General features: G+C 40.5%; 1 protein-coding gene and 1 long non-coding RNA gene across 5 annotated transcripts in view; one reads left to right on the plus strand and one right to left on the minus strand.

Moving 5' to 3' along the window:
• MAST4 (microtubule associated serine/threonine kinase family member 4) overlaps positions 1–26,461 on the plus strand; it is a 603,242-nt gene that overhangs the window by 233,942 nt on the left and 342,839 nt on the right. The window lies entirely within an intron of this gene.
• Positions 9,521–15,110, minus strand: LOC145516771 (uncharacterized). Its single transcript, XR_014061749.1, has 2 exons — positions 12,878–15,110; positions 9,521–12,779 (listed from the first exon to the last, which is right to left on the minus strand). It is a non-coding gene; the product is annotated as an uncharacterized LOC145516771 (long non-coding RNA).

Consider the following 26,461-nt stretch of genomic DNA (forward strand, 5'->3'; position numbering starts at 1 on the left):
TAGCCTATGGTGGCAATATCCAGTATTGCCAGTATCACTCCACTCATCTACTTCCATCTCCATCTATATATTAATGTGACATATAGGAGTTTGCTAAGTATTAGTTTATGGTCCCAGTGTATGTCATTAGCTGTATGTCATTTAGAGATGAAGGGACATAATTGGAAAAAAAAAATTGGAGCTATTTCCCATTGTCAGATCTTCATAAATGCCCCTCGATGAAAAAAATGAAGTTGTATTACCCAATTTTATTAGAAATGCTATATTTTGTTGGATCCGTGTGTTCACAAAGTAGAGAATATTTTCCTGCTGTGATTGATGTTGGGGCATTTATGAGGATAGTCTGCTATATTTCATATGTATATGAGGGTGTCATTGTTAAAATGTTCAAAAGAAAATTACGTATGTGATTTATATTTTATTACTCCTTCCTAGGATGTAACTTTTTTAATACCATGATTCCCGTCATATTGTCAGTGGTGATTTGATGGCTAATATGCCAGAAATAATTAGATTTAAAAAGGTGATGCAGATGTCAAGACGGTATAGCTTTCTTCATGCATGTTACATTGTAGAAGTCACTGATTGCATACATTGTAACAGTCTTCAGGGTTACAGGCAGGATGGAAGATGGAGCTATATGCAGGAAACGTGGGATGAAGCATATTTCAGAGGCATATGCTTGCTACTGACCCTACCTGCAATTTTCACTAAATGAAACATGTGTTTTAGAAAATGCCACTTTTTGGATAAATTCAGACTTTTGTGTATTATCAGTGGGAAGATGTGGATCCTCTCTTTTCTTTTGAAAGTAAGAAAATTCCTCCTCTCCCTAGAAGGCATCAGGCTCTTTTGTTTTAGTCTCTTTGACAGGTTTACATTTTTTTCCTCTGGGGAGAAAAAGACACATACAGTATGAACGGCATTTTTTCAACTTTTGAGATTAGAACTTTATTTTCCAGTTTTACGTGACCATTTTAAAATACAGGGCAAGGTAATTTGTAGTTTCAGTGTTTATTCCTGAGCGTAATAGCTCCTGGGACTTTGTAGAAGGGAACCTATTTCTGGGTATCTTTTGGGCATTGATGACACTGGTAATCTGTATCACTTGTATGTTACTTTAATGTTTCTGAAGATTAGACTAATGCTGTAATATTCCAGTATTGGACATGGGTGAAGATGAGTGTCAACTGTAGCCAAGCATCTAACAGTTAACATGAAGTCTGCAGCGTGCTTTCCAGCTGCCACACTTCAGCACATCCCTGGTGTTGGATCACTGCTTTCTCACTTGGGAGAGTTGTGATGAGGAGGCACTGCTGGGACGCTGAGTTCCACCCTCAATCTCTTGTGCGTACTTGGCCAGTCGAAGGAGCCTGAAACCAGGCAGGCAGCTGCCTGGTGAAGCAGATGCTTGATGAGATGCTCATAGCCTGGAGGAGAAAGGGGAGTTTTGAGTCATGGTTGTGGAGTCAGTAGAGGAGGGACCAGGTGCCCAGTGTGAGGGGCACGGACTGCTCCTGCCTGGGAGGCACTGGGACCCAGTTTCCCAGCAGTTTCCCAATTTCCCAGCAGGTAGCCTCCTCCTCTTTGCAGTTCCCACTGCTAAACCTGTAGTAACATCTTAATTTCACAAACTGAAGCTCAAGAAGTGGAGGGACTTTCCCTGGCTTCCTGGCTGTCTTGGTGGAGCCTGCCCTGGGGCACTGGCTCTCAGGGCAGGGCACTTTCTTCCAAGGATGCTAGGAAATCGTGACTCCCGGAAAATGGAAGGAAAAGTCAGGGTTGGAATTTCCCCTCCGTTTCAGCTTCTCATTACGGCTCAGGACAGCCTTGCCCTGAGTCATTTCACCTGAACGGGGTGATTTGAGTGCCTTCAATGGCAGGTTCCAGAAAACTGAAGTGTGTCAGTCTGCAGACTGAAGAGCTTTGAAAAGCCCACAAGTTCATGGGAATGTGTAGCACGCTGGCACTCGACAACTGCCAAGGGAGCCTTGGTTCTGTAGAACTGACTATTTGTAAACAAATGTATGTTATATTTAGAACTGTATAATTTGGGAGCCGGAAGGGTGAAGAGCTGTGAGAGTGGAACCTTTGGAGGCCCAGATGCCTCTGAGAAGAAACAGAGGACACACCCCAGCACTATTCCCTGGCTGCTTTCTTCCTCCACCCAACTCTTGCCGAGGGGCATCGATCTCTCTTCGGCCCTAAAGTAGCCGAGTTGTCATTGTTCAGTCGCTCAGTCCTGTCCGGCTCTTTGTGACCCCATGGACTGCAGCTCGCCAGGCCTCCCCGTCCATCACCAACTCCTGGAGCTTACCCAAACTCATGTCCATTGAGTCAGTGATGCCATCCAACCATCTCCTTCTCTGTCATCCCCTTCTCCTTTTGCCTTTAGTCTTTACCAGCATCAGGGTCTTTTCTAATTTGTTGGCTCTTTGCACCCTCCTCCTTTTAATTTTTAGAGACCTGTGGCCATGAATCTGGGATTCCACAAGCTCTTTCTGGTGTGTTCTGACCACGGATAGCTTAGAATGTGGTAATTTTCACTTTGAAGCTAAAAAATTTGACACCTCTCATGCATTCTTTTCACCTTGAAAACAGGTTTTTCTTCTATGTTTAAACATTAAGAGGCAGTAGGGTTGTTAGGAACCCAAACTCCAGAGTCAGCCTGTCAGGATTGGTACCCCAGTTCTGCCCCTCCTTGGCTGTGTAATCTTTGGAAAGTTACTTAACCTCTCTGGTCAGTTCCCTTATCTGTATAATGGGGATGATAATATACCTAATTGATAGGGCTGTTGAAAGAATTAGATGAGATGACTTATATAAAGTACTTCGAGCAGTGATTGTCACATACTGTGTGATCTGTATTTGTTGGCTGTTATTAGAAATAAAACATGGAGGAAAATAAAGTGCTAAAATTAAGAGGATTATAAATGTCAATCCTGAGATGTATATTTTGAGTAAATCTCACAGCTGCATTCATTACTGGTGTTCAGGGTTCTCTTTACCACTTAAACTGCCAGAGGAATAATAATAATAATCACAATAATAGATATTTTATATGCATTGTCATGAATGACCTGTTTCTTATTTGCAAATTTTTATGACCTTTATGTTACCTTTTTAAAATATGACATATGCATTGGCCACTGGCATTTATCTACGAGTAGAAAAAATGATCAATGAATGAATGAAGGAATTTATCCACTGGCTATATTGGATTTCCTCATGAGTGAATAGAAGCTACAAACCCTTGGTCGGTTGTCTCAAAGTAACAAGATGTTGTGGCTAATGCATTTTGTGGGTGTTTGTCTACCTTGCTAAGAAGTAGTAATGGCTACAAATACACACAAAAGCAAACATTAAGGACAAATCCCATCACAGATTGTGGCCATGGTACTAGAAATTACATTCTGAGAGAACTCTGGTGAGATGAGGAAGGGGGACTCTCCTCCCTCAGGCTAGTCTGGAGAGAGAAGCCTCCTACTCCACCAAGAAGTTATCCTCTGCTCCCCTCACACATCACCTCCTTGGCTTTTGGGCAGGTGGTCCGGGAGCCAGAAGCTGAGAGCTGCCGGCAGAGAGTGGGTCAAGTTAGGTTTGGAAACATCCCCCATCTTTGGTTTTTAAAAAATTGCTCACAGCGTTCCTCACCAAGGTTTCCTGGTGCAAGGTCCGTTGCCGAAGAGTGGGTAAAATCAGAAGCTGCATTTACTTTAGAGAAACCAATGTGGATCAGGAGAGAGGTGTACCTTGGTTTTAAATTTTTGAGAAACACATGACTGTATGAATCACGTGACACACCTGTGTCCTAGCACCAAGCGACATTGCTGTGGATGTCAGTGATCACAAAATCTCACTCTTTGTGAAAATTTGCACAAGCAAACTCTTCCCACCCCTCCCCCTGATTTTTCTCCACTGGGATTTGGTCTTGTTTTTGTTTCTGTGAGCCATTTATTGTAACAATGAGTAAAATTTAGATTTGGTCCTTATTATAGTATCCACAGATTTTGAGTATTCTATGAAGCAAATTATGCCTATGATAGTGTGTACACAAGGTGTACACATACAAATAATTTTTTAAAAAATCAAGTACCACAAAGCCTCTGGCTTCAGATTATAATTAATGACTGAGCCTACCAAATTTTATTTGAATACACATGTAAAAGCGCTACACGTTGAGTTTGGTACTTTGTGAACTGACTCATAATAATATGAACAGATTCTATGAAGGTATAAAATCGCAGGAAAAATGAGTTTATTAATGGAAATTAGGCTCGCTCCTAATTATTACCTGTGAATAGTGTCATCATTTGAAGTTTTTATTGCATTTTAACACATGGCTTATCTTGATGAGAAAATATATAGCAAAGGGTAAATGTAGCAATTTTCCTTTTACTATTCCCTCTGCTAAGCCATTATTGCTTGATGTTATTTTTCAGCAGCCTTTCATTTTTGTCCTAAATGTTTTTGCCTCTGGCTGGTTTTATTTCTTTAAAATGTACGTGTATCACTTCTCAAAGTGATACATTTTGACAGGTAATCGATATTTTTTCATACTAGATTTGATGGTGCAATGGTCATAATCTTCATCGTAGACTTAGTTAATGGTTGAATACTATCCTAGATTTTTATCTCAGAATATTCCTTTGTTAAGAAACACACTTTTCACCTTTAGCCAAGATCCCATTTTATCACTCCCAGCCACCAAACAGGTCTAGCTGCCGAGTGCCTACGATGCCCAGAGCCCACTTATCTGAGATACACATCACCTGACTTTTTGTCAGTGTCCTCAAAATGTCTTCTGATAGCACTTCCAACCATCTTACTCGATTGGTCACAGAAAAGATACTTCTGGGCTCTACATTTTTTTTTTTTTCCTCCCGACATGCTATGATCTCTGCCTGAAGGGGAAAAGTCCTTTCCCTTCCTTTTCTTTAGTGGGAACTTGATGTCCTCTATCAGACCCCACTTTCTCTAGAAGGACCAGTGCAATGAAGATCACAGCTCTCAGATCATAAGCACATATAAGGACACCATGCTTGGCTTTTGCTTTTCCAAGTTCAGCTTCTTGGGTCATGATTTTTTTTTCTTCTAAATTCAGTTAGGACTTTCTTATGCCTCTGTGGGCAGATAACAATGACATCTAAGTTGGTAAATATATTCTGACCTGCTGCCAAGGTACTTTGTCGAAGCCGGCACTTCAAATTCAGGGAGCTGCTTAAGCTCTCCTCTCAGGAGGGTGAATTGAGGGAGAAAGGGCAACAACTGTCATTCCTTTTGTTTTCATTGAACAGAAAGGTCTTCCTTTTGCAGGAAAAGATTAAAGTACAGGTGGGCCTGTCAAGGATGGGAATCTGTTTCCAACCCCTTTGCAGATTCTCCCACAGACAGCTCACCGATTCCTCCATTCCAGACCCTAGATTTTTTCTTTTCATTTCTTCTCTGCCTTTTTTTTTTGTCCTTCAAGTTAAACAAAAATGCATAGTATTTTTAAAAAATTGTGCTAGAAGGTTGAGGGTACATTTTGGTTTGAGCAATGACCAGGTTGGTGCCTTTTCTTTGCTTTTAGAGATGGCCTTACTCCTCTACCCAAGAACAAGAGCTAAAAAGTCTCTGGGGTTTGCTTCCATTAAGTGGTATCCAGTGAACACGCCTCAGTGGTAAAACACCCTGACACCCTTCTCCCTGGAAACTTCTGTGAGGGGTGGGTGGGTGGGGGGGAAGCGTTTCTTGACAGAGTCTCTGTTTGTACATCTAGAGATATCTGCAAAGATGGTTTGGGAACATAAAATGCAATCAATTTTCCTCAGTGGTTAGATTCATAAATCCCTGAGCTATTTTTAATGACATAACCTAATCAATTGATAGCAAGCCTATGAGTGTGTTGACAGCCAGAAAGAGACAGAAAGCTAGTGTAACGGCAGGTGTCGGGGTAGGAAGCGCTTGTCATTTCTTCCCCACCCCCATGCTTAGAAATTGCTAGATACCTTCATTAGGTAACAACCAGAAATTACTGATATTTTAAAAATAAATTATGCATTATGCCTGCCTTCCTATCTTTCTTTCAAGAAAAAAAAAGACTATAATGGATAAAGTGAAGAAGGGGGTAGTTCTGAGACAAACTACAGGTAGCCCTAGCATTTGCTCTCAGGACCATACTGTGCTCCCAATTTAAACGTCTTTAAAAAAGAAATCAAGGGGGAATAATTTATTATAAATTAGTAGTATCAGATATTGTTACTCCTGTGCTAGGCCAGTAATGAAAACTTAATATGCATCTCTTGGTTGCTTTGAATTGAAATAGGATGAGGATGAGCGGAGTAAACAAGCTGAAACAGACTGTGAAATTGCACGTGATGGGTATCTTTTTCTTTTTAGCTGTTTATGGACTAGAAATAGGTTAATATTCCAACTAATGATGGGGTCTTAGAATTTCTTCTCCCTTTTTACGTTTGGGTCTGGTATCAACAGAGAAAGTTGTTATCATGAGAGAGATTAAAATCTGAACTGTATCTTTGGGCTAGGAATGGGCGGTGAGGTATTTATGTAAATAAATTGGCTTGGCATTGGGAGGGGTAAGGGTCCCTCCCCCTGTAACTGGAGAGCCACCGCCCTGAGCCTCTGTTTTCAGGTTTTCCGGCTGCCTGTGTGTTCTATTACATTTTTCTTTTTTTTTCTCCTTTGATGCCATCAGAAAAGATGAGCGGCAGGAAGGTGGTGCTGCTTGGCTGGCCAGCTGTGCCCTAGTTTCTCACCGTCCCAATCAGCAGCTGCTGTTTGCAGAGGTGTCTGTCACCGCTGATTGACTTAGCTACTTTGACCTTATAGTTGCTTCCGAAGGGACTTGACCCGCGACCACTGCCGAAAGCTATTTTCTGGTCGCCTGGAATGCCAGGGCCAGTATTCTGAAGGAGTAGTGAAAGCAGGGCTCCCACGGTTTCTTATCTACTAGCAAGAGCCTCCTCTGCCTGGGTGGATGCTTTAGGTGTCAAAGCCCACTTGCTGCGCTTTCCCACCGAACTGCAAGCATCCGTGATCCCCGAAGTTGCTGGAGTGAATAACTAAGCGGGACCAGCTGACTCAGGGCTCCAATCAGCTAGAGCGTGATGTAAGTGTTTAGCAGCTGCCCGGCTCTGAATTAGCGTGCCGAAGTAGCGGTAGTACAGCATGGCTAGACTGTTGTGAGAGGCTCAGAGAAAGCGGAGGGGGAGATGGATGAGTCCAGCATTCTAAGACGAAGAGGGCTCCAGGTAGGAGATCCTTCCGTTCTTGAAATGTAGCCTTGCCGGTGGCCAGCCGTGGAGGATTTCAAAGTTCTCTTTTCATTCTTTTTCTGGGCACAAATATGTGCACAGTTCTTGGTATCCACTTGGCAACGTGATACGCTAAGTCTCTCTTTACAGAACTCGGTGACACCTCACAGGGTTCAATGAGGAAGGCTCTATTGTCAGAGACAATAGATCAGACTTTTAGTTTGAGACTTTGTTGCTTGTTTGTTGTTTTTTGTTTGTTTGTTTGTTTTTCTCCTGGTTGTTCAAGAATAGTTAAATTGTGGCTGGCAGTGACAGCTGATGAGCCGGTTGGGCTTTCTGTCAAGAGTCTGGGAAGTCTGTTGAGGGTAGCAACTCTGCTCAGTTCTGGGAACACAGGACTCAGTTTTGTGTCAGACTCAGCCCTTGCGGCAGCAGCATCTGTCTGATTGCCTTGCAGATGTGTGCAGCTGGTGAGAGGTTTCTCCTGTCAGTGAGATGAAAGTTTCTACTAGCAGTTCAATCAGAGTTCCCTGTAATTTGTTTATGTTGAGATGAGGAAAGATATGTATCCTACTGCCTCAATTCTTTGTGCCCAAGTTTCTCTAATTAAATTACTTTGACTTTAGTATACAAATGTATTCCAAGTTAAAACTTGGCAGATCAGAAAACTTGGACAAAACATCTGCTTGGCAGTTTGTAAGTTTCAGGAAGCCAAAATATGAGTATGTTCAAAATTAGTTTGTTTAACTCCTCGATAACTCTTTTTTCCTGTATATAAGGGGTAGTTTTCTCTGAAAGAATCTAATCATTAGCCATTGATAAACTCTCATTCATTATTTTTGAAACTAAAACAAAAAGTGCTTAGGAAAACCCACTATACCTTACATGTAGAAATGCCTTTCAATATTCCTTAATGGTCTTTGACTCACAGCCGGTGTAGCTGTCTGCTTTTTGTTTTAAATGTCAATTGCTAATACTATTAATATTACTCTAATACCATAATAATATTATAGATAAACTAAAGATTATTTGTGGGTAAACAAAAGAGGGATTAAAAAAGTTGGGGTTAAATGTCATCTATTGTTCCAGACCTAAGTAAACAGACTGCCTCTAATGATTTTCAGTGTGGCCATTGTTTTGAATGTACAGTGTGGTTAGTCACTGCTGTGGATTTCCTTTTCTTTGTTTTCATCACATCTATAAAGTTCTGGTAATGCACAGCTGTTTGTGTGGGTCCATGTCCTTTTTGGAGTTGCTAGTTAAATATGGAAAGGTTCTTTGTTAAAAAGGTGATAAACTCTATCAAACTCCTAATGGTCAGAGTACTAGTATGTTGATGGCAATTCTCCTGAGAGTTCTCTCTCTCCTTTAATTCATTTTAGATCATTCAAAGTGTGTTTTTGATAGGAAACTCCTTTTTGTGATTAATTTCTGTAATATAAATTATCACAGTTTCAGAAGATGTGATTGAGATATACCGTGTTTTTGAGGGTATAGATTTTGTAGAACTTTTCATTTTAGACATTTCTGTGGCTCTTTAAAATAACCAAGCTATTTTCTACCTAAGATTTGCAACAAAACAAAGGAAACATTGCTGGTTAATATAGCACTTAGACTGTTAGATCTTCATGGTACTTAACATTCTTTTACTATGCCTGCCATACTCTACTATATAATAGATAAAGAATGTCTGCTTTCTATTATAAATGAAATAAAACTCTCCACATTGTGAGAAATAGTAATATAAAAGTGCTTAAAAGTTCTGCCATCTCGTAGTTACAACTTTATTTTGGCTTAAAACGAAGCCTGTTAATCTTTTACTCCCATTATGTCCAGTATTTTTTTGAAAGACATGGCACATATAGGGTAGCTGTTTTAAGAAATTCCAATATTAGGAAACTTCTTACAAAATACCAGATGTAAGTATACATTTGTATTACAAAAGATGTTACTGTAGAGTTCTTATGAGCAACGCCACCTAGTGAATTTAGGAATTCAGTTAATTTTGAAATACATACTATATGAAACATTTCAGCACACAAATGAGGTACACCTGTAGTGAAGCTAGTTTGAAACCTACTCTTTAGTATGCTTGATTCTGACTGTGTTGCTAGGTGATCTTGAGCAAGTCACAAACCCTCTTGGTGTCTGCTTATTCTTCTGTAAAAGGCATGCTATAACATGAATTTTGAGTGTATTAGACAGGAGATAAACATAACTGAATTTTTTTTAAATCAGAGGCTATGTAATAAATACAGTATCATATAGTAGGTCCTGAATAAGTATTATGTTGTTGAAAGCAAACATGACTTCCATTCTTTATAACATTCTACATCATTACTAGTGAGATGAAATAATTATATTTTTATTCCATAATTTGTTGTTTGAATCTGTTTTTAAGTTAGAAGAATTACCTGTAAGGACAGTTATCACTATTTATAGGGATCATATGACAGAATATATTATCTAATAATAAGGGATGAATAGATGCTTAGTGTTAGGGGCTTAGAATTGGAACAGATTCGTTCTTTAAATAACTTAAAGTCTAGTGTCAGAAATCTGGAGTATATGAATATTCTAATTCTCTAAAATTTAATTTTGCAATAATGCAGAATGTGTTTAGAATAAACACATTCTAATAATACAGTATGTGTTTAGAATAATATAGTATAGAATAATACAGTATGTGTTTAGAACCTGTTAAGAATATACAGAATAGAATAATACAGTATGTGTTTAGAACCTGTTTTTAGAATTTCAGTACCTCTAGCTCTGAAAACACAGGCCTACTAAGGTGTTTTTAAAATTTGGACTCTGAAAAATTATTTTTGGTCAGAACATATAATTTCTCAAGGCATGACTACTTCATAAAATGGCAACAAAACTTAGCTGTTCATCTTTAGTGACTGCACGTTTCCATCTTTTCTGTGTACTGTATTAATATTTCCAGTACTATTGATAGCACTTCAATCACTGCCTTTGAAATGAGAAGGAGAGAAAGAGGCCCCAGTGGCTTCCCTGGTTAGAGTCTGGGAAACTTTTCAGATTGCATCTCCAAACATGGGAAATTCTGACGGATGGATGGGCTTGGGCAGACCTTGGACTTGGGGCAATTTGAATTTCTAGACAGGTCTAATTCGTCAAAGGATAACTGGCTCCTTTCGGTCCTAATATCCCTCAAACACAGGTCATATTTTTTAACTGTCAGGAAAATTAATTGTTTCAGTGATTTCTGTTATGTGTTTCCCTTTTATTTTGTTTTAATGAAAGTGTCCCTATCCCTAATGTGATAGATCCCAAGGCTGGGGAAAAATGAACAACGAGCATCATTAAAGCAGGAAGGAAGCACTAAGAGGGGGAGGAGTATCCCAGAAAGGCCTCCTGGGATCCCATTCCTGCCCTTCTCTTGTGCTTTGCTTTGCCTGGTAACCTCTTCTGTTGGTTTACCCCATCCCCAATTAAATCTGACCACTTCCGTCCACTGTGACAGGTAGCTGGAATATTAAATTTTTTTTTTCAAATATGGTGTGGTTATCAACTAAATGTTTACAGACATCTGGATTTGTGTCTAGGTTTTTGTTTTGTTTGCTTTTCTTTTCCCTATACCTTACCCCATCCCCCAGCCTTATTTGAGACAACAAAAACCTAACATTCTTACCTTGGCCTTGGTTCTGATTTTCCCCTGGCCTTTGTCAGGAATTCAGCTTTAAGCAAGTGGACTCATATTCTGACTGGGTATCAAACTCCCTCTGTTGCTAGAACATGGGTCATTCAAGTCGCAATGTCTCAGTTTTCTTCTGTGTCAATGTTACTGTGGTTGTGGATGGGTTTACACTCTGCCTGAACTTTAATAGAGGATCATTACGTGGGAGTGCTACTCTGTCCTTATTCATTTGAAGATTCTGGGTGGTTACAGGAAAGAAGTCTAGTTAGAGGATTATAATAGAAATACCTATGATAATTACACTTTGGGATAAGGTACTTTTGACATCCATAAGTTCCAATATGGCACAGAGATGACTTTGGGACAGAAAGAATCAAAACTATAAATGAACTTTTGGTAGTGATGGGTCCCTAATCAGTGAGACCAGTTTGTGGGCATATCTGAATGGTGTTTCTTATCCACTGAAGCAGTGGAGTTTCTCCCTCTGAAATAGAGATAGAATACTATAGTTTTGGTTTCCTGATCCACAGAGAGTAAGGATGGAGTGCCCTCAAAATCTTATGTCCACTCAAAGTTCTATTTTGTACCCTTAGAATTATTTTCTTAACTCTTTGCCTTCAAAATCCTGTCCCATCACCCACTGTCCAGACTTGACGTGTGTGTCTCCTTTACCTGCAATATCCTGTCCTCCAATTCTCCCTGCACATTAAGGGCCAAAGTCAATTATAATTTTTGCCTGAAATTTTCCATAATTATTGTGTTCCATTCTGAATTTTATCATTGTCATTGTTTTATTTATTTGCACACCTAATCCTATTGCATCATTTTAAAATTATCTGCATCTTATACTGAAACTGCAAACCCATCGAGGACTGTTGTCCAGTGACCATGAATAGCTCTGTAACTTTGGACCAGCTTCTTCACCTCTCTATGTCCCCATCTGTAAAACGGAGATAATACATGCTTAAAGATTGAAGGTGGTTGTAAATCTTTAGCACAGCATCTGACTTGTAGTACTTATTCAGTTAACCTTAGTTCACTGCCCTCTGGGTTGGCACAGAGCCTTGCATAGTGTAATTTTAAATAATTAACTATGGGAGTATCATGTGGGGCTTAGGCAATAAAAAGATGGGGAGCATGAATTGGATAATTTGAGGAGAGTTTATAAAAAGGGATGCTAATAATATGAACATATTAGCTATTAATATAAAAGGTGTGGGTGGGGTATAGAGAAAGTTTAAGGAACTGGAAGCAATAGGAAGCCACTAGCTTCACTAGATCTGAAGGAATGAGGGAGGGAGCAGTTATAGAACCTGGAGAGAGAGAGAAGGAATGTGACAGGTACCTTAGGTGAAGGGACACAGCCCATGGTGATTCTGCAAGGAGATAGACATCTCAACCTTATTTGCCTCCATCCTTCTGAATGCTTTCTGATGCTCCTTATTAGCAAGACCCAAGAGAAACCAGAGGGGCACAGGAGCCCCTGGCTGTGGTCCATGCATCTAACTCCACAGCCCAGTATAGGGTGGATGATCTGAATTTGCAGTTGAAGTACACGCAGCATCCTTACAGTGAGCCCATGTTCTACTGCCCCTTGCTCTTAGCACTTGCCAGTCAAAGGCAGTGTTCAGGTTTCACAGCCACAGATCCCTGGGCCCTGAACTGAGTTCAAGCATTTGAATGGATTCAGAGCTGGGTTTTTTTTTGCAAAAAGTCATGGCCCCCAATCATTTCCCACTTTTGAATAATGATGTCTTTCCTATCAGGCTCTTAATCCTCCTGGGAAAATGTTAGTCCTTCCCTTTCCACTTTAGTATCTGATACACATGGGTTTCCTTCGAATCAGTCATGCAGTGTACCTGCGCTTCAGGTCCTGCTGTCTCAATTTTGAATCACTCCGCTCTGCAGTGCCTGTCTGATACACATGGGTTTCCTTCGAATCAGTCATGCAGTGTACCTGCGCTTCAGGTCCTGCTGTCTCAATTTTGAATCACTCCGCTCTGCAGTGCCTGACTGAGAAGTGATGGGGGAGAACAGTAGCCCCTTACCATTCATCTCTTGGATTCTCTGAGCTCTGCCCTCTGGCAGATCCTAGCCCACGTAGACTGTCCATCTCTGCTCCTCTCCAAATCCCTTTACAGAATTACAACTTCACGTTTTGTCCTTGACTTTTATGGAGGGTTGCTAAAAGAAATGGTTGTGAGAGAACATCTTTGTACTTAAAAAAGAAGAAAAAAAAATTCCCCTTTAAGCCTCACCGATTATGTTATGTGTTGTCTGTTACATGAGGCCCACATGATAAACTGTCCTTGAGTTCAGTAGTCAGAAAGTTTCTTCCTCTCTAGGTAAACCAGTTAGCTTCTCTTAATCAATAATAACTGACTTGGTCTTCATTTTTGTCTTAGCTGGTCAGGACAGGGTTTCATCCTCAGTTGCAACAGTTTTGTAGATACTCATGAGCCACCACTTCTTCATTGTCTAGGTCTTAGTTCCTTCTTTTTAAGAATTATGTGGTTTTATTTATCATATCTTTTGAAAATGTTAAGTTGCCTGAAAAGATTTCACAAAGTGTAATAACATTGCATGTAAAACACAATGAACAATGAATAATTTTAGAAGAAGACAAAAAAGACTAAAAGACCAAATTATCAGTAAGCTAGATAAAATATTGAAAGTGAGAATTACACGAACTTACAAATATCAGTATGCAAGTAGAGATCATTTTATTGTTGGTACCACAGTCAAATATGGTGTTGGAATTTACTTGAAGCTTACATTTGAAATAAATTATGTGTAATGATAGATTTTCAAAGTGTCTTGGTAATCATACATTTGCCTTGAAAGCAACCAAAAGCATGGAGATTGACATCTAATTTGTGAAACACACAGGTTAGAAGACAACATTGCCATTAAAATCATGCTTTTGACAAATATTTAAAGATATGGGCAAAAGGTGACAATAATGTCAAGGAAAAGAACAGGTTACTATACTCTGTACTATAACATACATAATGTACGTTGTTGTTATTGTTCAGTCGCCAACCCAATTGTGTCCAATTCTTTGTGACCCCATGGACTGCAGCACACCAGGCTTCCCTGTCCTTCACCATGTCCTGGAGTTTGCCCAAGTTCATGTTCACTGTATTGGTGATACTGTCCAGCCATCTCATCCTCTGACACCCACTTTTCCTTCTGCCCTCAATCTTTCCCAGGAATTTTTCCAGTGAGTCATCTGTTCACATCAGATGACCAAAATACTGGAGCTTCAGCTTCGGCATCAGTCCTTCCAGTGAATATTCAGGACTGATTTCCTTTAGGATTGATCTCCTTGCTGTCCAGAGGACTTTCAGGAGTCTTTTCCAGCACCATAGTTTGAAGGCATCAATTCTTTGGCATCCTGCCTTCTTTACAGTCCAGCTCTCACAACCGTACATGACCACTGGGGAGCCTTGTGGTCCTGACTTGACTATAGCCATAGCCTTGACTATATGGACCTTTGTCAGCAGAGTAAATGCCTCTGCTTTTCAACACACTGTCTAGGTTTGTCATCACTTTCCTGTCAAGAAGCAGTTGTCTTCTGATTACATGGCTGCAGTCACCATCTGCAGTGATTTTGGAGCCAAAGAAGAGGAGATCTGTCACTACTTCCACCTTTTCCTCCTGTATTTGCCATGAAGTAATGGGGATTAAGTACAAGAACAATGGGGCCAGATGCCATGATCTTAGTTTTTTTAATATTTAATCTTAAGCTGGCTCTTTCACTCTCCTACTTCACCCTCATCAAGAGGTTCTTTAGTTCCTCTTTGCTTTCTACCATTAGAGTGGTATCATCCGCATATCTGAGGTTGTTATTTTTCCCACCTATCTTGATTCCCAGCTTGTAACTCATCCAGCCCACGTATGTGCTCCACATATAGGTTAAACAAACAGGGTGACAGCAGACAGCCCTGTTGTACTCCTTTCTCGATCTTGAACCAATCAGTTGTTCCATACAGGGTTTTAACTGTTGCTTCTTAACCCGCATAGAAGTTTCTCAGGAGACCGGTAAGATGGTCTGGTATTCCCAATGCTCTAAGAGCTTAGTTGATGAAACAGAGATGGATGTTTTTCTGAAATTCCTTGCTTTCTCTATAATCCAGCAAATGTTGGCGATTTGATTTCTAGTTCCTCTTCCTTTTCTAAACCCAACTTGAACATCTGGAAGTTCTTGGTTCGCATAATGCTGAAGCCTAGCATGCAAGATTTTAAGCATGACCTTACTCGCGTGGGAGATGTGTGCAATTGTCCGATGGTTAGCACTTTCTTTGGTACTACCCTTCTTGGGGACTGGGATGAGGATTGACATACATTATTCTCTGGGCCAAAGCAGATAGTGTATGTAGAATTCTATAAACGTGTGTGTGTATGTGTGTGTGTGTGTGTGTGTGCGTGTGTGTAGGATAGCCCTATGGGATGGAAGGAAAGCACATGTGTGGGTTTTGGAGTATTTAAGACCATCTTTTCCACTTCACTGTTTGGCATGATCCAGACTAGTTAATTCTTTACCAATAGAATACATTTATTTGTGGAATTGTTGAGAGTGAACTAAAATGAGGTATGGAAAGGCTAAAAAATGTCTATCATATCTAACATTTATTAAGAACCTATTTTTCTTCATTATCATCACCTAAAATAGTAGTAAGAAAGTATACTAAAATGTTAGTTCATTATATATTGATGGTGACACCATAAGAATTTTTTACCTTTAATTCTTCTATAGTAAGCATGTGTTGCTTTTAAAGTCAGTTTAAAAAGTGGCTTTAGGGGTCACTTTAATTTTTTTTTTTTGCTTTATTGTCTAAGAAAAACACTTTATTCCATTCAGTACCATCAATGAAAAGCTCTTAAAGGCTGTTTTGTATCTTGTGTATCCTTTTGGAATTCAGAAAAGTAAATCAGTTCTGTGTGTTCCTTTGCTCCAAAACTTAGGACCATGGTTCAATGAGGCTGTACTTTTGAACCACCTGGAGAACTTTCTAAAGCCTAGGACTTCTGCGCAATCCGCATCAGTTGAATGAGCGTCTCTTGGTGGTGTGCGGCCAGGCTTGAGACTCACTGCTCCTAAGGGGTCATGTGTTCAAGGAGCTCCTAAGTCATGGCACATACCACTTCTGTATCCCCAAATGTAAGGTTTGACAACCTTTAAGATGTCGGGGCCTTGCCTTCTTTCTTCCAGGGAGGCTGGGTTTTATTTTTATGGAGAGGTGCATAAAGGGGGTTTGCACTCACTGTATTTGTCTCTTGACTTCTCAAATAATGGCAAAGGTAGTAGTGTGAGAGCTCAAACTATTAACTTACCCACCTTGGGGGACAATTCTTACAGTGGTGTGGCTGGAGGCAACCCTGGATTATTACCCCTAAAGGATTCAGGGCACTGAGTGGTATCCAGGTGCAGTTTTCCATTTTTTTTTTTAAGATTGCTGGCACATGCTCCATGGTTTTGCAATAGGAAACTACCTCCAGGGCATGGTAAGACAGTTGGTTTGCCCGTTGAAGTGTTCTAATGTAGAGATAGCAAACACTTGTGATTTATCATAGGCCTTATCATAGATAGATACTCTTCCTTAAGGTACATGCTTGAGTTCTCAAAATATTTGCTATTTTACTTAGATTGTGAATGCGAATGCTTTTGTTTCAAGCAGTCAAGAAAAATTCCATTCTTTGCCTTCCTTTAAATTAATGTATAACGGTATTCATCATAACAGCAGCAACAGCATGTATTAAACAGGTTTGTGTCAGAGAGCTGAGTGCTGTGTCTTAAATATACACAATTGCACTTTATCACCAGGCTCTACCAGTTCAGAAATGAGTGGAGTATGGTACTGACCTGTGAGGGGTGTATAGACTGGTGGGAGAGACAGACAGCAATTTCTGTAACAGCAAGTACCATAACTGATGTCAGTTGCAGTGCATGGACACTGGAGGTAGCTGGTGCCCCCACTGCTGCAGGAAGCTGGGAAGGCTATGTGTATATGGGGCTGTTTCTGCCAGATGATGTAGGGTGAACGGGTACCAATGGGGCAAGAAGGGCATTCCAAGCAGGGTAAATGGCAGTGTTTGCAAAAGTGTGGTGGTCATACAAGGTGCATCCTTTTCAAGGTGCTGCAAATAGTGCATGCGAGAAGCAGAAGGTGATGAGCAGAGTCCCCAAAATGATGCCATATTGGAGGATTTGGACTTTAGTCTAACAGTAGGAAGCCACTAAGAGATTTCAAGTAGGGCACAGAAATATTTTACCAACTGTAAGCATTAATGAAGAATGCTTGGAAAGAAGCCAAGAACAGCTAGGAAGTTAAAAATGGGAGGTGAGCGATGCTACTGCTGGGCCAAGATGTTGGCAGTGGATGTTGAGACAAGGCAACTGAAGGTACCATTAACAGGACTTGATGACCTGGTTGAGGAAAAAAATGCAAGGAGCTGCAGGTGACTCCCAGGTTTCAGGCATAACTAGAAGCAAATGATGTGGATGGTGAGAAGGTGGTTAGTTGGTTCTGTGCATCTTGAGTTTGCAGCATCTGTAGAAGATTTTAGGTAGAGAGGCTTAGAAAGCAGAGGGATATGTGGGCTGAAACTTCTAGAGAGGTCAAGTCTAGATATAGATTCTAAAGTCTTCCCCTTTAAATAATTAATTGAACTAGGCTGTGAATAAAGAGAGAAGCCAGTTTCTCTCAGAGTCATAGGTTTCTGTTAGACTAGTTTTCAAGAATTACCATAATGTGTTATTTTAACACTTATTTTGCAGGACCGGTTAAATTACATAGAGAGCAAAGTAGCTTTATGGGTTAGTGTCAGGCCTTGAAAATAATGTATCCAATTTTGAAGATGTGTGTGCTTTTTTTGTATTTTTTTTTGCAAATTGCTTTCAACTTTGACAACTTGCCTACCAGTCTCATTCCAATACAATTTTGAAAAGGCAAAATGAAATATCTCAAACTGGAGGCTGTAATGGAAAAAGCAATTCATTCTTAAATGAAGATGATGAGGTTGGTGCCATATTGCTTGAAACGGCGAATGAATTTAAAACCTGAGTGAGATTACATCAAATCCAAGCAAGATTTTTGTTCCATTTGAATGAAATATCTGTAATTGAAGATGAGGGTTCAACCAAGAAAGACACATGGTAAATGTACAATTTTATCAGTTTTCTGACACACTGTTTTCAGTTTGTGTATGTATACACAAACAAATTAAATCATATTGATTAAAAACTGAACTTTTGCTTTTTTTCACTTTGGCGACAAATGAAGATCCAAGCTTAACTTTAGTAACTGCAGCACTTGAAGAGTTCCTGCCTGGTAATTTAGCATATTGAGGACATGCAAACTCTCAGTAAAGTAGTGGGGAGTTAGAGGTAGAATAGAATGTATTACGATGAGCTCAAAATGATTGTAGAAAATGTTAGCTAATTTTTAATGGATTTGTTTTAGCTTATTGCTCAAAGTTAGCGAGATAACAGCTTGGTCTAGAAATATTTCATTTTATAGGATTTTCATCATAGTAATATTTTTCATTATGAGATATTGATAGCTTTTTATTTTCTAATTGCCTCTTCTCTCAATTTTAGCATTGTCATAAAGGTGAAGATGAAATAATAATATTGATTTGACTATTTACACTTTTCCATTAAAACTTTATTCCAAATATAAATTTTTATGCTCATAGGTTCATTTTCCATTAACTGTTTAGCAATCCAAACCAAAAGGCTTTATGGTAAATACAAATTGAATTGGGATAGTGTGATAGATTCAATTAAGCTCTTAACTTTCCACTCCTCTGGAACAGAAGGATGCATTAACTCCCTTGCCCCAGTCTCATGGCCTCATGGCCCGCAGAGATGCTTTCTCTCTTAACTTTGGGCTCAGCTCTGTATCTTACTGAGCTTCAGGAATGTGTCACAAGCAGAGGCTGAAATATACTGTTGTTTGGTGATCCATCAGGCGAGGGCTTGCCCTGGGTAGCCACTGCCCACTTAGCCTGGGTCCCAGATGCACTCTGGTAGAGTTGACCTGTATAAACCTGCAGCCAGAAGCCAAGTCCAACAGTGCCAGAGTCTACCTGCAGACCTGCAGATGGTCGTTGTTGGTAGTTGCTAGCTGTGCGGGGACTTATTACCGAGCACATGTGGCAATGATGACTCTTACAGGGGGCAGGCTTGTGTTGTGGGGCTAAGAACGGAGGCATTTCAGAGATCTGTGTGAATGTTGATCCACCACCTGCTGGCGTGACTCTCCTGGGCATGCTTCTCGCTTCTAAATTTTAGGTTTTTCTCAGTAAAATGAGAATATCACTTAACTCCCAGGAATATTATAAAAATAAGATATATGCATGTCAGTTACTTTGAGCCGCTTCAAGCAGATAGTAGTTACTGTGTTTCGAGACAGGGGAGCCTTCCTCCTCCTCCATTTGCCTTGCTCCACGCGACTTTACTGCATCCTAGCTACAGACTCTGCGTACTAAGTCACTTCAGTCTTATCCTACTCCTTGCGACCCCATGGACTGTAGCCCACCAGGTTCCTCTGTCCATGGGGATTCTCCAGGCAAAAGTACTGGAGTGGGTTGCCATGCCCTCCTCCAGGGGATCTTCCCGACCCAGGGATTGAACTTGCGTCTCATGTCTCCTGCATTGCCAGGTGGGTTCTTTACCACTAACGCCACCTGGGAAGCCCATGTGACCCTGGAGTAGGTTAAATTTTTTCTGAGGCTTAGTTTCCTTTCCTACTACATGCAGATACCGATACCTACCTGGTGGAATTATTACAAGGACTGCAGCAAAGGGAGGCAAGTATCTGTCAGTTGAGGCTGCTCTAACAAAGTGACAGACGGGGTGACTGAGACAGTGGACATGTGTTTCTTATAGCTCTGGAGGGTGGGAGTCCAAGGTCAAAGTGTCATGAATTCCATATTTGATGAGAGCCCTCATCCTGGTGTAGAGATCTCTTGTCTCTTCCTCTTTTTATAAGGGCAATTATCCCGTCTTGAGGACCCCACCATCGTGACCCAGTCTCACCCTAATTACCTCCCAAATGCTCCACCTCCAAATACAGTCACATTAAGGCTTCAACATTCCACATATGAATTTGTGCGGCGTGGGGGTCAGGGACACACAGTCGATGGTACCAACAACCATGGCTTGGCGAGTCAGGACTTAGTACAAGTAGCTTTTCAGAAAATGAAGGAACCAAAGTGCTGCAGTTCAAAAGACATATATTGATAACATCATTCACATATATAATATCTGTGTTTTATACTTCTGCTCTTGTGGGCATTAAAAAAAATAACTCCTTTAAAATAAGAAAATTTATAAAGATGAAGGAGTAGCTAATGTGGAGTCAGTGAAGGCTTTGGATGGGAGGATTGAAAATGCTAATTAGAAGGGATTTAGGATTAGAGTACATGGATTGAGGTGCAATGTGGAATGACAGGGCGGCTCATTTACAGCATGTCTGTATTAATCAGTGTAGCAGAGCTGGCTTCAAAAATGCCTTTGTTTTAAATGGACAAAATTTGCTAAACTTAACTTTTTTGCCTTCTGGAAAGCGTTCTGATGTGTTGGCTGTAAGTCTTCTAAGCTGTGCCTGTTTCCCCTTGTTTGCTGTGTCTTGCCTTGTCTGTTTCACTTCTGTGTGTGTGCTCTGACCACAGCGGCACTTAGCTCCTGGCATTGTATGCTTTTTACCCAGAATTTGTTCCATAGAAAGCCTGTGTCCTCGACATACTTGCTTTGAATCTATTTTGATCTGTATCAGCTGGAATAGGTTTTGAGCTGCTGGGTATTAGCTTCTGTTTGCTTCTTTTTCTAGAAGCTAATTGACTGATTTGGGGTGGAGGCGAGATGAGAGTCTATACATTTGACCAATTTCACAGAGCTTACCTTGCAAGCTATTGAAATGCAAATAGAGGCTACACTTAGAGGCTCTAAGAATTCACACACGCAGTTCTTTGTTTTCTTCTGAAAAATAAGCATTCAAAATTCATGCACATTCTATTATTCATGTGGTATATATTTAGGTTCTGCTGGTGTGCCTAGATAAATCTTATCACCATTATTTAAAATTTCATGAATGAAACTTTACATCTCCAGTGCCACACTAGCCTAGACAACTTTACCCAATCAAAATAATTCGAAATGCAACACTTAAAATGAGTTCTTGTGTGTGTCTGTGTATATGCATTTATATATATACACCTATGCCATTGCCTTATCTACAGCTATTTTTATTCAAATCTACTCTGTGTAAATGGGTTAAGAACTCACAAGCTCCTTTTGGTGTTTTGCCCCCCAAAAGCCTAAATCTTTAGTATTTGCTGCCTACAAAGCTTCCCTGAGATACAGCACTGATGTCAAGGCATTTTTTCTTTGTTTGATAGTTGTCACACTGGTGGTCCTGAAAACGAGGCTCTTTTCTGTGCTGTCCTGTATTTTCAAAGCAGTCATCCACTACTTTCCATTCCTCTGGTACTTTGAAAGAATATAATGTGTCAGCAAGACAGTTACTCTGTCATTTGATCTGCTCTGCATCTTAGCCTTCCTGGAACAGTTAATGCTTTCAATAGTCCTTTATTTTCCCCCTAAGGTGTGGTCACTTCACCGCCAACACTGGAGAGAATGATTTTTGTGGGCAGATCCAGAGCCCTCCTACCCAGCTTCCTGCCTACTGCCTCTGGATGCTGGCTCCAACTTTTTCTGATGTCAGTGTATGAAAGGCTGACTGTCCCGCACTGTGTTTGGAAGAAAGCACACAGGCTTACTTGCAATACTCATAAGCCTTGTGTCCTCATAGAGGAATATTGGTGATGCTTAGAATTAAGCTGCCACTTTTTGGGAGCCATGGGAAAATGGACTTTATTAGTTCTCTTAGCGCTCTTGAAGGTTCTGTCATTTCCAAGCAAGGAGGGTCAGTTCTGGGAAAACAGCAAATGTTCACAAGAATTTTGACACAAAATTGAGCCAGGGTCTATCCGTGTCCGTGCTTAGCACAGAAAAGAGTTGCACACATTACTGTGATTGGATGTTCTTTATTTCTTTGATGGGTTATCTCAGTTTTCAGCCTTTTCCCCCAAGCCCTCAGATCCGTTGCAGTGGATATGCTGGGGTGAGCAGGGCTGACGGTGGGCAGGGGCTGCGTCATTTCCTGCCTCCGCACCAGCAGAGTGTCTTTCATTATAATAGTCCTTCCCGTCATTGTCAGATGCTTTCCTTAAGTTGTTCTAAACTGAAAACTGGTGTGAAGTCTGACATTCATCTCTAATAACTGGTCTCAGTCAGTCCTGTGTGTGTGTGTGTGTGTGTGTGTGTTTTGGTTATGGGCTGTTGGTTTCTGCTTTTTGCAGTTTCCTCCCTAGGTTTTCTCAGTTAGGGACTATGACCTTTTAAACCTTCAGGCACACACTCAGTCTTCTTTCCTGTTTCCTTAAACACAGCATCGCTTTGGATATAGTATAAGAATATTGATTTCATTTGAGAAAATTTCTTTGGATTTCTTTATCCAAAGATATTTACTATGTACGTTTAATTTGTGCAAAGCTAGGGCAACCCGCTCCAGTATTCTTGCCAGGAAAATCCCATGGACAGAGAAACCTGTGGGCTACAGTCCATGGGGTCACAAAGAGTGAGACATGACTGAGCACGCACGGCAGCAGAAAAGTTACAATAACTGTTATACACATTTACCAGCTTCTAAGTGCCTTATATGTGTCAGTTCATTTCACTTCTACATTGCCCCCTTGAGAAAGGTACTGTTATCCTCAATTCTCAGCGGGGAGAACAGGGTGGTGAACTAACCTTTCTGGCTCTTAAAGTTACTAAGCTGCAGAACCTGGCTTCAAATCTAAATGTCTAGATTCAATCTAGGTGGTTCAACCACACTCTAATGGGTTATGACTTTTTTTTTTGCTTCCCTGAGGTGGGCAAGACAGCCCAAATATAATTATCATCTACTGTGACAAGTTCAGTAGAATACTGTGACAAGTCCAATAGAAATTGTACTGAATAACATGATAATATGGAAGCCCAGAGATGAGTGTCCATGTTAAGGTGCTTTGCTGGATAGACATAGTAATGAGTTCCATTCATCCATGCTCTCCAGTGGCTGGGAAGGGCTAACACTATGTTGTATTTTTGTAACTGTAGGCTTAGATAGCGATTCTGGGCATTTTATTCATGAGAGACTGGGTGAAATAATGTCCATTGTTCTAAGAGGCAGGCTATCTTGGTCTATGAAATTGTTGCTAGGGATTAGTGAATTGGGTCTTTAAGAAAATAGAGGTAATCCATTAATTACAAACTGTATGATTGTATCAAAAAGGTATATTTTGGTTTAAGACCCCCAGAACATTCTTTGGAATCCTAGAAAGATTTCTTGAACTAGTTGATGTATGAAAAATCTGTTTGTAAACAGGGAGAGGTAGATAAGGCAAAATGATAGATTAAAATTTTAGTTTCTATGTAAGGTCATTTTAGTTCTTGGAAGATAGTACGGAAGACAATCCAATGAGCTCATGGAGATAAAAGGGTATGTAAGAACAGTTATTAATATTATTACAGAAAATAATTTTGAGTTGGAACCTATAGCTTTGTATGACTTAACCAAATTGAGGTCTTCTTCAGTTAGAAGATGTGGTACCCTGATACTGAGTACCTCCCTGACATTCATTCCTCACTTGCTTCTTCTTAGCATCCCCTGATTTGCACTTGGCTTCGGAACAGCTGACGTGGGTCCATGTCTAGAAGAGCATGTCATGTGGATTGGGCCCATCAGCATATTCTGTCGCATGGACCATAGTGAATGCAGCAATGACATGAGACCTAAACTGAGTCCAGCAGAGTGAACTTCTCTTTCTTTATCGGTTAATGGTGTGGCCAAGATGCTCCTTCTTGTTGGGCAGTAATTAGGAAATGCATAGCTAGAGGAGTAGCTTAAAACTATTTGGGGTGTATAAAGAAAGCATGCTTTAGGAAATCAGCTGTACCATTACAAGTAGGACCAAAAGATGCAAAGAAACCAGGTCCTTAACAGTTTGATTCAGGCTGCTGAATCAAACATGATCTGAAGCAAAATCTCTCGCTGGACTTTTCAGTCACACCAGTGAGTAGCCCTTTTTTTTATATTACTCATGCTGCTTTGAATTGAGTAGTTTGTTGCTTGGAATGAAAAGCATCCTCATTACTTGGTGAGTTTTAGTTGCCATTTGCTTAAAATAGCAGTTTTTCCTTGGCAATATTTTGAAACTTTTATTTTGATGCCGAAGTAAATTTATTTTGTCTCTCCCCTGAAATATCTTGCTTTCTTTCTTCTGCAAAGATATCTTACTTTTGTTATTTTACAATGTAAATGTGGTTTAATGCATAATTTCTTTATGGAGATATTCAAAAATGCATGAGAGCTGATTCTTAAGAAATGAAAACTTATTTCAGTGACATTTGCCATGAAAATGAAATGCTTTCTTCTCTGAAGGATTAGTATGTTTGTGTTCTTACTGTGATAACCTCTTAAAAGCAGGCAGGTATTTGTAGTTGTTTAACAAGTAAAGAATTATTAGGCATGACTTCACCAATAATCAGTTAACCTAAAAGTTATTTTAATTTTTACCCTAAATGATTTGACAATGATAGATAGCTGATGTGGCAAGTCAGCATAAAGGTTTATTGCCTTTTATCATTTCTGCTCTAAATAATTGTTCACATCTGTTGGTTATTAGATGCAGTTATGAGGGGATTAGGATATGTAGAACAGGAAATCCTGCCTAATGATGGTTTTTTATTCTCCATTTCTTTTCCATCATTTCTTCCCAGTTTTCCTCTTTTCATTAGAGCATAGACTTTGTGAAATATTCTCAGATTTGTGCTCATGATGGAAGATCCAACTCCACAGATGCTCTTGCCAAGCCACATATATGTCTGTGGCTGCAACATTTATACACATAGTGCAGGCCGCTGGGGTGGTTGGCATGTTCCTAGCAGAAAGCTGCATCGGACATGCAGAGTAGAGGTGGTTGAGGTTCATTCTGCCCACCCTAGCTTTGTGGTCTTTTCACATCATGAGTTGATATGGTGAGATTTGGAGGAGGGTTGATAGCCCCAGCAAACTAAGAAACCTCTCTGACTCAGTGAAAGTAATTGGGGTAGATAGGAGTGTTCCTGTTCTGGGTTCCTGTTGGGTTCTTTTGGGCAGCTTTGACTTGTGATGTAGCCAGACTGGGCCTCTGTGGCCTATAGCTTGACTCGAAAGCAGAGTTGATGGAGATCTTGAGGGTTCTGTTTAACTTTGCCCAGTTTACTCCATTCTGCTTCCTAGCCTACAGGGGGAGGCTTAGGGAGCAGCAGAAGCCCAAATCTTTTATCAGAGCTTCAGCAGGGAATCACCTCTGCACCTCTGCACCTCTGCCTGGAGCAGAAGGCCTCTCCCTGCCTTGATTGCCTCACTCTCCTCCAGCATCCTGCTTCCCCCACCTTCCCCCACCTTCCCTTTCCTGCACCTCCCTCTCTTCTTGGTTCCCCCCTTCCCTCTTCCCTGCCCCACCTCCCTTCACTCTTTCTCATTTAATCCACCTCTTCTTTTTTCTAGTTTATTTGGACTTACTCAATTTTTCCCCCCATAGCAACAACTTTCCTTTCTCAATGCCCAAGCCCAGGGTGCCTGTGCCTCTGCAGGTCCCCATCACCTACCTCAGCTCTTGTTGGACCTCATCATAATTCCAACCCTTATTGTCTCTCTCTATCCCAAGAGCCTGTAAACTTCTTTTTTTAAATATATATATAATTTTTATTTGTTCATTGGCTTTGCTGGGTCTTTGTTGCTGTGCGGGCTTCTCTCTTGTGGCAAGGAGGGGATCCTCTTCTTTGTAGTACGTGGGCTTCTCTTCGCAGTGGCTTCTCTTGTTACAGAGCATAGGCTCTGGGGTGCGCAGGCTTCAGTAGTTGCAGTGTGTGGGCTCAGTAGTTGCGGCTCCTGGGCTCTAGAGCATGGGGTCCATAGTTGTGTGGCACAGGCTGAGTTGCTTTGTGGCATGTGGGATCTTTCTGGACCAGGGATTGAACCTGTGTCTCTTGCATTGGCAGGCGGATTCTTTACCACTGAGCCACCAGGAAAGCCGTAAACTTCTTGAGATTAAGAGAATTGTCTTGGTCCTCTTAGATCCCCAGGACATGGTCAGACTGCGGTAAATGATCAGTCGAGTCTGTTATCTCCAAGGGTTACACATGATTTTAACTCTTTGTGTTTTTGTGTCATGCTTTTGTGAACCTATTTGATCCATTTTTACCATCAGAATGGGAAGTTTAAAAAAAGAAATATAATTTGATAAAAGCTATGTGTGAAGTAAAGGAGAATCTTTCAAGGTCTGTTCTGATGTTAATAGGGTCCTTGGCAGAAAGCATATTACCTCACAGGCATGAGGCAATTATTTATAGTGGTTACATCAGCCTGAGTAAAAACGATAAATTCTAGATTTCTGTCTCTGTTCTTACTGCAGGATTCCAAGTAAAGAATTTGCCTGATTTGCC

The sequence above is a fragment of the Giraffa tippelskirchi genome, chromosome 8, assembly GCF_054371585.1.
Source record: "Giraffa tippelskirchi isolate mGirTip1 chromosome 8, T2T-mGirTip1v1.2.pri, whole genome shotgun sequence".
Lineage (NCBI taxonomy): Eukaryota > Metazoa > Chordata > Mammalia > Artiodactyla > Giraffidae > Giraffa > Giraffa tippelskirchi.